Genomic DNA, 14,262 nt, shown 5'->3' on the forward strand with positions numbered 1-14,262 from the left:
TTTAGGAAGACTGACAAGAGGTCAGAATTGAAGACAGGAAATAAGAAAAATTGATTATCTTTAATAATTAGAGATGAAATGGAGACTTGTCAAAGATGTTTCTGCCGGATGACCGCTGAAAATAAGCACCAGCTTCCCTGTGAGCCTGCAAGTTTAAAATAATAGATGGATAATAACGACTAAAACCAACTGAAAAGTCCTCATGAAACAAAGCTTGAAGGTGCAGCAGCTCTACATTAGCTGCTCTTCTCTTTGGGCCTTGAAGGCCTCACCCTGAATTAGCGGGGGAGCAGAAAGACTAACACCCTTTCTCAGTGAATCAGAAGGTTTCTTTCATGATGAGCTGACAGCCTCCTAAGTCTCAACAACAATTCCCGTCTTTGCCGTTGCTCCATCCAAGAGGATTTGCTGTCCTTTCTTCGGGGTCCTCCAACAAAAGGCCGAGAGTGTTGGGATTTTAAACCCTCCCAAGAAACCCTATCAGCCTTAAGAGACACTTGTGGCTCAGCCAGTAGAAGTAGACAAGCGAACTAAGCAAACAAACCCACTGGGATTCAGATAGTGTATTTATCCTTTGTTATAAAAACACAAATCAGCCTTTTTTTTCACCCTTTTTTTATCAGATGGGCATAATGAGCTGCTGTGTGAATAGTTCTCAAAGAAGGTCTGATGATCAGAGGGGGCTCTTATCGTCAACAGAAAACTTTGAGCTGAACAACAACAAACACTGAGCCCCAGGAACCGGTCCCTTTAATCTGCCCTCACTCCCATCCGCTCTTGACATTGAAGCTGTGGTTCGGTTTCAGACACTGAAAGGCCGGCATTATCAAACCATTATCCTTAAAATTCTGCCGTGGCCCTTTTATCTCTTACCCTAGCGGAGTAATGCGCCTCGCAATCAATACTTGGAGGTGGGGAGAGGGAGAGCGGAGGGGCGGGAAAAAATCCCATCAATTAGGCTCTTTGATCTGCCCACAGTCTTGGACACTGCTGGCGTATACATCACTGAGGAAGCCTGTGTCAGATGTGGGACCCAATTAGCTAAGGTGGCTGCTTCACTGCCTCCTGTTTCTGTTTCGACAGATGAAAAGGTCAGCAGGCTCCTGTGTAGTCGCTTTGCAGAGTCAAAACAAGTCTGACTGCGCTCGGCTGAGCATCGTGCAGGTCCCTCATTGGAACGCCCACCTCTTTCTAGATGAAGTCAAACAGAGACGAGAACCACATGCCATCAGCAGGACCAGCTGGATTTGTGGCCTTCACGATCAAAACAGAGGTGAAACAAAGTAGTCTGTTGACCTTCGATTGTTGTTTTTGTCAGAGTAGCCAATCCACACTTCACCTCTACCTACTACATAAGATACAAATGACTTCCATTGGTCTCAAAAACTTGGTGCGATTTGGAGGTGTGTGTCCTTCTCTTCAGGAACACTTAGTAACACTTCCTATATGCTAACAATGTTACAAATGTGCGAAAAACATTGTCGATATTCCGCTGTCGAAAAAACACAATTTTGTAATTGCTGGTGTTTCCATTAAATAAGAAACATAATTAAAAATCACACATTAATGAATTTGTTCTGCCAATAAGTAATTAAAAATCATGCCATGCCATCATCCTCCAAATACTTCCTGTCGTCTTCTTCAAGGTGGCAACATCTGGCTTTTGATCATGTGACTTGTATGATGTGAAAAAGTATTTCCATTTCAGTTTTTTGAACCAAACCAATTTCAAAACAGCCACAAAAAAAAAAAAAAAAAAATAAAAATCACCTCATCCTTGCGACAAAAACTTCCTATTGAAAAACCAGTTTTTTCAAAATTGGCTTGTTTCCATGAGGCAAATTTATTTTCAAAATGCCAAATTGCAAAATTATAGGTTTAAACGGAAACGCAGCTTCTGTCGGATCGACTTCAAACTCTGTTTGTTCATTTCTAACGTGACACTGAAGCAGAAAGATTGCATCTCAGGCCTTGCTTGAAGGCGTTTTATAAAAGGGGACTAATTAGTTTAAATGAAAGAAAAAGAAGTCTGGAGCCAGTGAGATAAAACTGCGTGGAAAAAGGACGGAAGTCTCTCAAATGATCAAACAAACGCATCAGTTTCCAAAAGTTAATGAATAATAACGAACACATTCTAGCAGGATAAGGCAAACTCTCTCAGGGGCATAAACAAATGTTAAACTCAGCTCCTGTTACAGAAATGCAAGGCTGTATACTTATGTGTCGCGTGTCTGCAATATTCAGCAATTAGGCTTCCTAAAGGCTATTTGGCAGGATTTCTGTCTCAGAGTGTTGTGGTTACTTGCCTACTTCAAAGAGCCCCAACTAAGAATAGTACTTAAGGCAACTAGAACGCCAAAAAGAAGAAAGAGGTCAGATGAGATGGAGTGTGGAACGATTACACTGATAGAAATCAACCGAGCCTGTTAATGGACCAGGAAGAAAACAATTTACAGAGGTCATTTACAGCCTATTACCTAAACCCTTTGTTTATTCATTGAAATTTGTGCAAAACAATAATCCACTGAAACTGCTAACCTCAGTTTGCATTACCTACTAAGAGCAGACGGAGGCGTCCTGCTGTTGGAGCTACAATCATTGGCTTGTGTACATTAGATCAGAGTCAGCAGGGAAATGCATCATTACTGATTACATTTAGGTACATTTTACCGTACAGTTAGCAAACACACGTATGCCATGTTTACGGATAGGTTCTGCTGAACACTAGCCATACATTGGGTACTGCTTCAAACACGTACGAATGATTGGAGCACCAGGATGGATGAATGGATGGATGGATGGATGGATATAATGCTTTCAGGCAATGGGATAGAGAAGAAAGTCTAGAAATTACAAAAAACACATCGTTTTCTGAACTTATCCAGTCCTGGAAACTACAAATTCTATACTTTTCCACATCTCATTGAAACCTTCTTAGGTAAAAACAAGTTGGATGGCTGTCAATTATTTCTTTGCATTTTATGGATTGAAGCAGCAACATGTTTCCGTACTATGCATGCAGGTGGCTTAGCAGGAGGACCTGAAATAAGCCTAAATAAATTCTTTGTCACAGTAGCGAACACCTACGAAGAAAGAGGCAGCCATGCTAGATTAAAAACTTAAAGCTCTCAAAGCCTTTGGGTTTAAGTTGATGGTCCTCATATACTTGAGCTGTATTTCATTTTACTTTTGTACCATTGCCTGTTGAAAAGACATTGATCTTTTAAAATTATATATACAGTGCTCTGCTTAAAATTCATGACTTTTGAAAACTAAAACCGACTCATCTTATTGACAGAACAGGGGCTTGTGAAGGTTTTCATGCACCCAGAACATTTTCTGACATTGTCCTGTTACAAACATAAACGGCAGTGATTTTTATGTGATGGACAAAGACAAAGTGACCACAGGACAACTATAACTTTTGCACTTTACGAATGTGGCTTTTATGGAAGAGTGGCAGGAGGAAAGTTAGTGTTGACACCGAGTCACAAGATTCCCAAGTCGTACGTTTGTGGTAACACGCCAAAATGTGAAAAAGTTTTACAGGTGTGAATACTTCTGCAAGATACTCTAGATTAAAAGTTATGCCATTTCTCTCCACTGTACTGCCAACTTCTCCTCGTTCCACCGCTGAATTGTCCCCTTCTTCTTCTCTTATGATGATTGATTCCTTCTTTTTATTTCAACACTAAATATTTCTTTCCTCTTATTACTTTTTGCTAGCCTCACTGTTTTTTTCCCTGTCTTTCTGTGTGTGTGTGTGTGTCCCCTCCATCTATTATCACCAGCTGAGGAAAACAGAGGAGCCTTTTGGTGCAGGGCCAGAGCAAACAGGCCCCTTCCTTACTGTTCTCTCCTTCCCCTGGCAGCTGTCCATAACTAAACATAGTGTAACAGTACAGACACGCACACACACACACACTACCCAATGCTAACCCCCCCCCTACACACACACACACACACACTCCAAGTGTCCACTGTAGTTGTTGGCTTGGCCAACATGCTGGGCTATAATTGCAGTGGTCTGTACGGTACACTACAGCCTGCAGCTGTGGACCTCTCCAAAGCTTTTAGACTGCAGCCAAGCAGAAACGGCAACAAACTCTGGACAGGTAGGAAATAAACCGACACTTTTAGTCCTTTGCATGCCCTCTACAATCATTTTTTTCTTATTTTTTTTCCCAAACTAAGAGAAAAAGAGTTAGAAAACGTATTTACTGCACCAGATTTTTATTTTTATTTTTTTAGACCCAACGATAGCATCAAGGTCATATTTTGTCTTTATAAACCTGTAGATATGTCTAAAGAAAAGGAAACCGCAAAGCATGATGTTGCCATCACCATGTTTCACTGTGGGCATGGTGGGATTGTCGATGATGTGCAGTGTTGCTTTTGCTTAAAACTAACATTTTTGGAATTATGGAAGTTGTTACAATGTAAGTTTTGGGTTTCTTGTTGTCCCTGAAACGTATATCATTCTCACCGGTAAACAAGCAGACGTCTCCTCACTCTATTTCCTTAAAGAGGCAGCAAAATGTATTTTCTAGAGCCATTATACAACACAATCAAGTAGCTACATTACCTTCAGTTTTTATTAAAATGCTAAATACAGCAAACATATCTTAAAAGAAGTCTGACTTTGACTTGTCTCTTTAAGAAGCTGCTACTCCAGCGGTGTGTCATGATACGGATTCTTCTCTGTTACACCGTTTATGATTGTTATTAGGAGCGCTGGACTGAAAAGTAATTTGTATGATGAGCTCTGTGGAACATCTTCTCGCAGTTCCACTATGCGTTTGTCAATTACTGCTGCCGCTAGTCTGGAGGAGCTGAGCGGGGAAGGGGTGCTCTGTGACTGGCTGGCAAACTGATTGTTGCACGTCTTGATCTGGGCGCTGCCGCATCCCTGATTCGTCCACATTGGTTTATTTAAATAATTTTTTTTTAATCGTCCTTCAATGTGTTACCCTTCAGTACCCAACACGGCGACAGAAAGGTGGGCTACATGCAGATGCCCTCAAAGACCCCACTGGATCTTCTGGAAGTAGATTTAGTGTGTCTGTTAGCACTTTGTTTTAGCTTCCATCACTTTGTTTTTTTCATCATTTCTGGAGAAAAGTTCACCTTTCTCCTGACCTTTGAACTTTATTTTAGATTAATTGGATTCATCGTAATTACTTGACAGCGGTGAACTCAAATAGACTGAAAGTTGTAATTCAATCAAAACATGCTTCAACAAAGCATCGTTCTAAGTGTGTGCATGCTTATTCAACCAAGTTGCGTAAGTGTGACACCTTTTCTATTTTTATCCCCCTTCGTAATGACTGATCAATGTCTCCATTTTACCACAATATCCCATCATATTCACTGATATCTATCAGTTTCTCTGCTCCTTTCTTACTACAGAACTACAGCAGTCATATTTGTCCTACACATATAAAGATGGATTCAGAAACCACAAAATGCTTACGGAGTTATGACGAATAAAAATATATTGAGAGAGCAACTGTTGGAGGTCTTTCGAGGTCTGAATTGGTGTAGGACCAATCATCTGTATTGGTTGAGAAAAAAAAAAAAAAAACTATTCTCCAATGTGCATCAACACGCTATTCAACATTTCAGAACTTCCTAATCACTTTTTATGGAGTAGATGGCCAAAAAAAAAAAAGCTGAATTTGGAGCCTGTGTGACATTCTACCCTTGAAGGCATAGTTCAGCGATTCCCCTTTTGTTCAGATCTTATCTGCACATCCAGACCTTTTAAAAGCTGCATCCCTTGGCCCACACGTCTCTGAGGTAAACCTTCAATTGTTTCCACACGCACATGCTGACAGCTCGTTAATGACAGGTAATAAAAGCTGTGTAAACACATCTGTTGGTGCTGAGTTACCACACAGTAAAAGGGCTTCTTGTCTAGCTGTAAAACTACAGGCCATCGGGCGCAGCACAGCACAGCCATTATCATGTCTGCACCACGGCTCTCGGCACAGTTCTGCCCGGGTTTTAGAAGCTTACAAGTCTCAAAAAAGATACATGGAAATCCTGTATATTACGAAAAGAATACTTCCTCCCGTGTCCACAGATGAGCAAATCTGTGTGAACCACCTGCCTTTGTCTTCTTCTCTTCAACCCCCGAGCTTTCTGCAGTGAACACATGAATGGCCTGAGGAGAAAGGGGATCTCTGTTCTGGATGACCAGTGGTGTTCCAGCTGGTACTGCCACACTCATAAGTGAACAGATGGCATATCATTAGTCCTGGATACGTGGTCAGCAAATGAGATGAGACCAATGGCGGCGATTATGAGCAATCAATTACAGACAGCAAATGAGATTCCCCACAGTGGAAAGGAGACGCAGGGCCAGAAACGCTGAACCACAGCTGGTGGTGTGCTGACACGGCTCTTCTGCCAAGCTCTGATGTGGAAATGAGATGCTGATAAATCAATAAATCAGACTGGATTCAATTCGCCCTGTTCTGCTTTGCAAATGAATGCATAGGTTTAATTTGACAGATGAGGCGTATAATGTTTGAAATGCAAATCCAGCTCTGCTCCAGAAATGTAAACTCTGTGAAACCTGTCAATGTGTGTTTAATTGTGGGTGATTTATTCCCACTTCTGACACCTGAAATTCAAAAATTCCCATAGACACACTCTTGAATTATGAGGACTTATTAAGATTTAATATTTTTTGCTGCGATTGCTTGTCTTATATTTTGACAACTTTACGTTTAGATCTCATTTTTAACAAACTGTGAAAGTCCAGATTTAGGTATTAAATAACACACCTGTTAGTAAATGATTAGCAAGAAAACTTGCTAACCCCGGCGATTGGGTGCTAGGGCAGTCGTTCATCCAGTGACCCGACGTGTTTTTGAGTTTAAAATGTTTAAATGACAGGAAACTTGAAAATATCACTTGGTAATTATGTGTTATTGAAATATTAATACCTGAACACCAACTATAAGGCATTAAAAAAAAGGAAAACATTAAAAAAAACTTAAATAAGCAATGCTAAGCCTGGTGGCCCGTCAGGCTTTTAATATATTCGGGGAAACCCTGTATAGGTAAAGATACATTTATAATAAATAGCTAAATTCAGATGAGGCTGGAGTTTCTTTTAAAAGGATTCTCTATTTTCTGTTGTTGCTACAGAGTCAGTGACTAAGATTGGCTTCCTTAGATAAGTGTAACTTTTCAGTGACTGGCACAATAAACCAACTATTTGGCATAATTGTATTAAAAAGGTCTGAATTGGAATGATCACATTGGAGTTGAATATTTGATTACGTATTATTGCCAATAAAGCATTGGGTCACCCCTTCAAATCTTTGTATTCAGGTGCTCCAACCACTTCCATAGTCTTAGGTGTATAAAATCTGGCACATGGTCATGCAGGCGCCTTCTGCAAACATCTGTGAATGAATGGATTGCTCTCAGAAGCTCGGAGAATTTCAAAGTGGTAGCAATATAAAATGCCACCTGTTCCCAATATTTGTGGTATTACACCAAAGTGGAGTCGATCTGAGAACAACCAACACCAGGCAACGTAATGGTAGATTGTACAATCACATAGCAACACAAATAGATGCTGCTTTCTGAAGACTCTATATCTACAGACTGCTGAACCACTAAAAAACCCAAGAACAGAGCACAGAGGCCAAGCTAGTGCATCAGACGTAGTGGTATAAATCACATTGATAATCAACTCTAGAGAGGTCTCAAACTGCAGTTCTCGAGTGCTTGAGTCCTGCAACTTATAGATGTGTCCCTTGTCCTACAAACTTAATTTAAACAGTGAAACTGTCTCATTAGCATGTGGTTCTAGTGAATCTAATGAGCTAATATTAGAGCCAGGCGTGCTGGAGCTAAGAGGCATGTTAAAGTCTCTCCAAATGCACTTCTGGAAGAATGGTACACCAGCCCTTGAGGACTGATGTTTGAGACCGATGGTCTACCTAGAACATCTCTAGAGAGAGGTTCTCTGGAGTGACCAATCATGTCTCTGTCTGGCAATCCAGTAGATGAGTCTGGATTTAGCAGTTGCTGGAGAAAAGGTCTTCCCTGTCTGCACTGCGTGGAGGTTGAAGTTTAATGAAGAGGGGTTTAGTGTGGGGAGTTCCAGCGAAACGAACTTGTAATTCTTCATGTTGGCCAAGCTAACTTCTTGGTAGTACTTTGGGGATGGCCGCTCCCTGTTCCAACGTGACTTTGCCCCAGTGCTTAAAGCAAAGTCAATAAGGATGAGAGAGTTTGGTGTGGAAGAACTTGGCTGGTGTGCACAGAGCAATGACCCTAAGTAGATAGAGAAGGTTCGTGATGAATTAGAGCAGAGACTGCAAGCCAGGCCTTCTCGTCCAAAATCAGTGTACTGTATGCCCTTCCAAATGCACTTCTGGAAGAACTGGATTTGGACACACTCTCAAACATGGTGGGAAGGCTTCCCAGAAGAGAAGAAGAAACAGCCATGCAGAAGCGATATTGAGTATGAATTATGAGTTGATGTGTGGGACCCAAATACAAGCAGGATGGATGCTGAATGGATGGCTTTTATCATATAATAAAGAGAAACCTACAGAAAAAATCAATGGTAAAACACAAGAACTCAAGAGCGTGGCACCTAGGACAAAGGAATGGATGTGGAACGGTGTTGGTCAGTGACTTTGGGATCCAAAACAGGTGAGACTAATAAACATCAGACAGCAGAAGACCAAAAGCACAGGTGTATCAAGAAAAACAGGAAGAAAATGGGACACAAGGAAAGACAACTTGCTAAAATAAAACAAGGCCTCTCATCTACAAAGAGAAACCATATGCATTTAAGGCCAACACCCCAAAATCCAGACTTAGGGGTCCTCTACCAGAACTGTGATAACTTGAGGATTCAGGATAATGTTTACCCTGTCCAGTCAAGTGGCTCTAATTCAAGCTCAGATCTTGTGAGGGCCTGGAAGTTTGAGGGTAATGCAGGTTGTTGTACCTGTACACTGCAAAAACACGATATCTTACCAAGTATTTTGGGTCTAGTTTCTAGTGACAATATCTTAGTTCACTTGAAAAGAAAAACAAACCTTTCAGTAAGATACGGGAAATTCTTTTAAGTCAATAAATGGTGTTTCTGCCCAGTCTGTGTTTCAGCAGAGAGACACATTTAAATTAGGCCTTCATTTAAAATGTGCCAAAAACTATGCCACAAATCATATGCACCCCACCCTCCACCCCCTACAACTCCAGCCACACTCAAGTTGGCTGTAAAACCCTGATCCATCTATCATAAAACTCTTCCAGGTGTTCGCTGCAGGGACTTTGAATTAGGGAGGATATAAATGGCCATCCCCCCACTCCCCCCTGCATGTGGTTTTAATAAAAGATGCACTTCAGGGACATGCTTGGAGGGCGATAGAGAGAAGTGGAGCTTAGCAGAAGAAACAAAAAAACAAAACAAAAGAAATGGAAAACTCTACTTTGGAAAGTGCATTTTATTTCATGCGAAGACAAATGACTCTTCACAGCTGACTGCAGCCTGGCTTTACAAGATCTGTTCATCAGTTCATCCGTGTCCTCCCTCCGTGCGAGTGACTGGAAGATCTGGGGTGCGAATGCAAGCCTGGAAGGGAAAACGAGCTGGGTAATGTGCCCTGGCTTGTTGCATGCAGCCTCTTTGACCTGTTTATGTCAAATCAGCAAAGTTGGGAGTCATGGGCTGGGCCTGCGCAGTCTGCACGCTGCGGGTTGGCGTGCACGTGCTTATTAACAACATATGGCAGTTTGTCAGTGTCAGTGAGAGTCTATGGTGAAACGAGTGAACAGTGAAGGGAGACTGACTTCAAAATGATGAATCAGATAAGATGTGGGGCAAGTAAAAAAAAAAAAAAAGAAGGAGCGAATATTCGCACTCCCTTTGCTTTTTTTTTTTTTTTACATTTTGTTAGATTACAAGAATTTATTTGTAAAGAATTAGCATCATGATTGTGCCAAACACTAAGCAAGACTGCGTACGGTTTGTTTTAAAGATTTCTGGGACTCACAGCAAACAGTTGCACAGCCAACAGATTGTCCAACCTGAGCTGTAGCCACTTGGTGAGGCGCCATACTCCTCAACTCCTTAACCTCTTGGATGATGGATTAAACTGTGAGATGTTCACATTTTGGTATATTGTTCTGTAGACTAACTCTGGGGAGGAAGTTAGCCAAAAGTAGCAATTTACTGAATACATTTGCATGTCACACTTTTCAGATTTTATTGGCAAATTATTATTAATTAACAATTTTATTTCACTTTGTGCAACTCTTTGATGGTTTATTAGATAAAATAAGCTGCAACAATATATGTATGGATCCCTGAAGAAGAAGAACTGAAACTTTATTTGGGAGGACGTTCAAGGTTGAGTTCAGAAAATAAGCCCCCATTTTTTCTGTGAAATTTGAATTATATCTAAATCACTGCATTTGGATTTTGTTTCGAAATGCTTATCAGGATTTGTACTTGATGTGTTTTAAAATACAAATAACCTTTAGCTACTCACTTTATCCAGAGACAACAGTAGAGTTGTCAGCATCAATATTTATTGGATCTTCTCGCCTTTATGCTACTGTCATTTAAAAAAAAAAAAAATTTTTTTTGGTTGTTTGATTTGTTGTTGTTTTGTTTCTTTTTGCCCAGACTTGTGTTCAGGTTTATTTTTATATGCTACCTAACCAGCAGGACCTCTTAAGTGTACCTGTTGATATTTTTCCTTAAGACGTAGATGGTGAAGATTTGCTGGAAATTCAGACTCTCCTCATGTAGAGTTGAGTAATTGCAGTCCTCAAGGGCAAGCTCATGTAGTATTTAACAGTATTTGACAGTTGTTAACCATGCTAATTGCTAACATTAAATGCTTATAGCAATCTTTTTTTCTAACGTCTTTCTTTGAGTTAAATTAGCAAAACTCTGTTCAGCAGCAACTCATGTCAGATGTTAATTGTTAGAGATTTTTTGGTATCATTTTGTTATTACTTTAGTTCATATTCAGTCTAATGTTAATCAATAGTTAATCAATATCCAGCCTATAGATTATTAAAGTGTTCTCTTCCTTCTGTGTGTATAAACTGACCTGGACGCCCCGTCTGCTTGTTTGTCTTCATGTGAAAGTTAAATGTGTATTTCCCAGACCTTAAATTATGTTTCCACAGGTGCCTCCTTATCAACCGGAATACTCCCTACCTTAGAAACTGCCTGTGTGCAGTAATATTTTGTCTCTGCTGTCTTTCTTCCCTATCCTCCCTCTTGTTGTTTGATAATAAAAGACAAGCTGTAACCAAAGGTCTTTAGAACGCTCAGTGAACGGCTTGGAGGAGCAGTTTGCTGAGTCTTCTCCTTTTGCAAAAGCTTGGTCAGAAAACTCATATACGTCGTCTGTGGTTCTTTTATGTAGGTTCGAGAAAAATACCTATCATTAATGATTTTCTAATTTACATAATTAATGACCACTCGTGGCAGAAAGGCTAGAAAATATTTTTTTTTTCAGCTAAAATCAATATTGTGAAATCAAACCTGAATTAAATCCAATGGAAATCTTTCAAAACTCTCAGTTTTGAATGTCCATTTTTACTTATTTCTCGTCATAACAGATCAGACAAACTAAAATATGGAAGACTGACATTTTTTAAACCTAATATTTGTTGATTCTTATATACAATTAGGCGATGTTGCAAAAATGTCAAATCAAGACCTTTTCCAGCAAATTCCTTATGAGTTTCTAGACAGTTTTCTATAAAAACAAACATTAAAGACCAGACTTATTGTGCCAGAGAACATATCTGTAAAAAATGTTATAAGCTTGTGACTTGAAGTACATTTAGACTTTTTTTGTCTAACACAGTAAGAGGCATTTTTAAGTACATCTTAGACAACAAAAACAACAAAGCCACATTTTGTGATCACCGAATGCCAGTGGCTTTTCCACAAGCCTCCCCCCCCCGCCACCACCACCACAAAGCCGCCTCATTCTGTCGCAGCCTCAAATTCCTGTTTTCAGGACAATGCATGTAATCCTTGACTTTCCTTCTTTCTTTCTTTTGCATGCTTTCCTTTTAAAAGCAGCCTCCGGCATTCCAGATATCTCACCTGCTTTCCGCTGTGGCTATGATGAGGCAGCGAGCTCCTGCTGAGGCTCTGGATGGCGTTCTTCCTGACTTTGGCTGCTGCTCAGGACTTCACCGCATGCTATTGTTCCTGACAGCGGGAAAGAGGCAAAGGCATGTTCACACAAACAAGGACAAAATCCCACCGCGACACAGATACTTGGAAAAATACATTTTATTACTAGAAGCAGAAACAAAAAAAAAAAAAAAAAAAAAAAATTTTCAAGAACAGTTACTAATTACATCAAATTATAATCTTTACTCAAGGTGTTTTCACACCTACTAGTCTGGTGGACTCAGTTTGACTTGGAAGCCAGATTGCAACATTTGTTACTTTTTCAACTGGTACAGTTCGCTTTCACACTGCAATGTGTCAAATGAGCCAAGCTAATTGAAAAACCTGTTCACCTCTTTGTCTCTGGTGGCTCTGCACCAAGAACCACTGAATCAAACACAGCAGAAGAAGAAGACATGAGCGCAACTTCCTTCTTCACAAGATGTAAAACAAAACGAAGCAGCGTCAGATTTTAGCGCTTGTAGGATTTCTCTTTTGTAGTTGGTAAAAGACAATGAGCCATTTCTCCCGTTGGCGTTAAACTCTTGTGTTTGTTTTGAATGTATTTGTGCATTTCCTGCTTTTGGAGCAGTCTCTGATCTGCTTGGCATTCACATAAGCATTCGAACCGCACCAGAGTTCACTTCAGCCGAACCGAGACCTAGCGATTTAGGCAGTCCAGAGTTTGCGTTTTTGTTCCACATCAGCGTTCGATTGTGTGTTCACACACCTCCCCAAATGTACCGGACTTTTTAGGCAAATGAACAAGAGTTTGATTAAAGCGGACCAAACAGGGTTGGTGTGAATGCACCCCAGGTCTCCTCACATGATCTTGTCAAGATATCAGTGACTTTGCTGTTTTAATCCCCATTTCTTTACCATGTTGTTTTACACTACTTTGGCTGTGGCCCACATACATACAACCAAGTCAAAAAGCTTTTATGTAAATTGGTACTTGGCTAAGTTGAAACAGCTGAACCGCAAATCACTGAAGGACAAGACTACGACTCTATCCAGGCTGTTAATGTTCTACTTGCACCTCCTTTGTCTAGTTCAGGGACATCTCAAGGAGCTCATGGTCCGCTGCCCAACAAGCTTTTTAAAATCATTCCATTTTGTATTGTTTGGAAATACAGTATACATGGACAGACCACCTGCTTGTCCACAGTCATTCATCAGCCTGCCTCAGCATCAGAGTTTCCTAAAAACAGTCCATTTCGTGTGCTGCCTCGGAGTCGCAGGCTGACAGATTTGTTAGGTCAAGGTGTACTATGTAAGCAAATGTAAAGAGATGACTTTTCTGGTTTCCATTTATTCATGTCATCAATATAAGATTTCTAGGGTGGACTGTAATAGGTTTGTTGCCTTCCAGTTTGGAGATTCGCTGGTTCAGATCTCACCTGGGACTTTTCAGTGCAGAGTTGGCCTGCTCTCTCAGCGTATGCATGTGTTTCCTATAAGTCGTCTGGTTTCCCTTCAGGTTTCACTTGGCGGGTTCAATTCGCCCTTAATTTTTGTGCGTCTCTGTTGTCCTCTTAATGGACTCTACCCTCATTGTTGATGGGTGAGATAGGCTCTTTGTCAACGCTTAGTCATATATTTATTGAGTCTTTCTTACTTTCCTTACAAGATGCTGTCATATCTCTGTGACCTGTCGTAGTTCTGAGTAAGAGTGGGATGACTAAATGTTGCTGGGTTCACAAAACGAAACATTTTCTTAAATAGAAGTTTCACAGAGAGCTTGTATTTTAAAGAAACTGTAATCTGAATGTTTTAGTCTTGATTTGAGTGGTCAATGTTCTGTGTTTTTGTTTGTTTAATCCTAAGGCGTCGATAAGGCTTTTAAAAAAAAAATAAAAACCTTTAAAAATGCTTAGTTTGAATGTTTCCACAAATTGAATACACGTTTCACGCATCCTGAACTAAGTTTATAATTATTTCTGTTCTTTGTTAGTTTGCTTTCACTGAAAATTTGAGATTTTGGCCAAAATGTGCACAAATGGGTAGAATAATAATAATAAGAAAAGTATACATGAGTAAGCCTGTCACGAAAACAAATTTTGCTGGACGATTAATTG

At 40.2% G+C, this 14,262-nt stretch overlaps 1 long non-coding RNA gene across 1 annotated transcript in view; it reads right to left on the bottom strand.

Moving 5' to 3' along the window:
• Window positions 1-9,349: 9,349 nt before the first annotated feature.
• Window positions 9,350-14,262, bottom strand: part of LOC106958702 (uncharacterized) — a 25,665-nt gene continuing 20,752 nt past the window's right edge. The window contains exons 3-4 of the long non-coding RNA XR_001427201.1: window positions 12,113-12,220; window positions 9,350-9,610 (exon numbers count right to left, since the gene is read on the bottom strand). This is a non-coding gene — a long non-coding RNA (uncharacterized LOC106958702). The remainder of the gene's footprint in view (window positions 9,611-12,112; window positions 12,221-14,262) is intronic.

The sequence above is a fragment of the Poecilia latipinna genome, unplaced genomic scaffold, assembly GCF_001443285.1.
Source record: "Poecilia latipinna isolate Pla-1442-1.1 unplaced genomic scaffold, P_latipinna-1.0 Scaffold1008, whole genome shotgun sequence".
Lineage (NCBI taxonomy): Eukaryota > Metazoa > Chordata > Actinopteri > Cyprinodontiformes > Poeciliidae > Poecilia > Poecilia latipinna.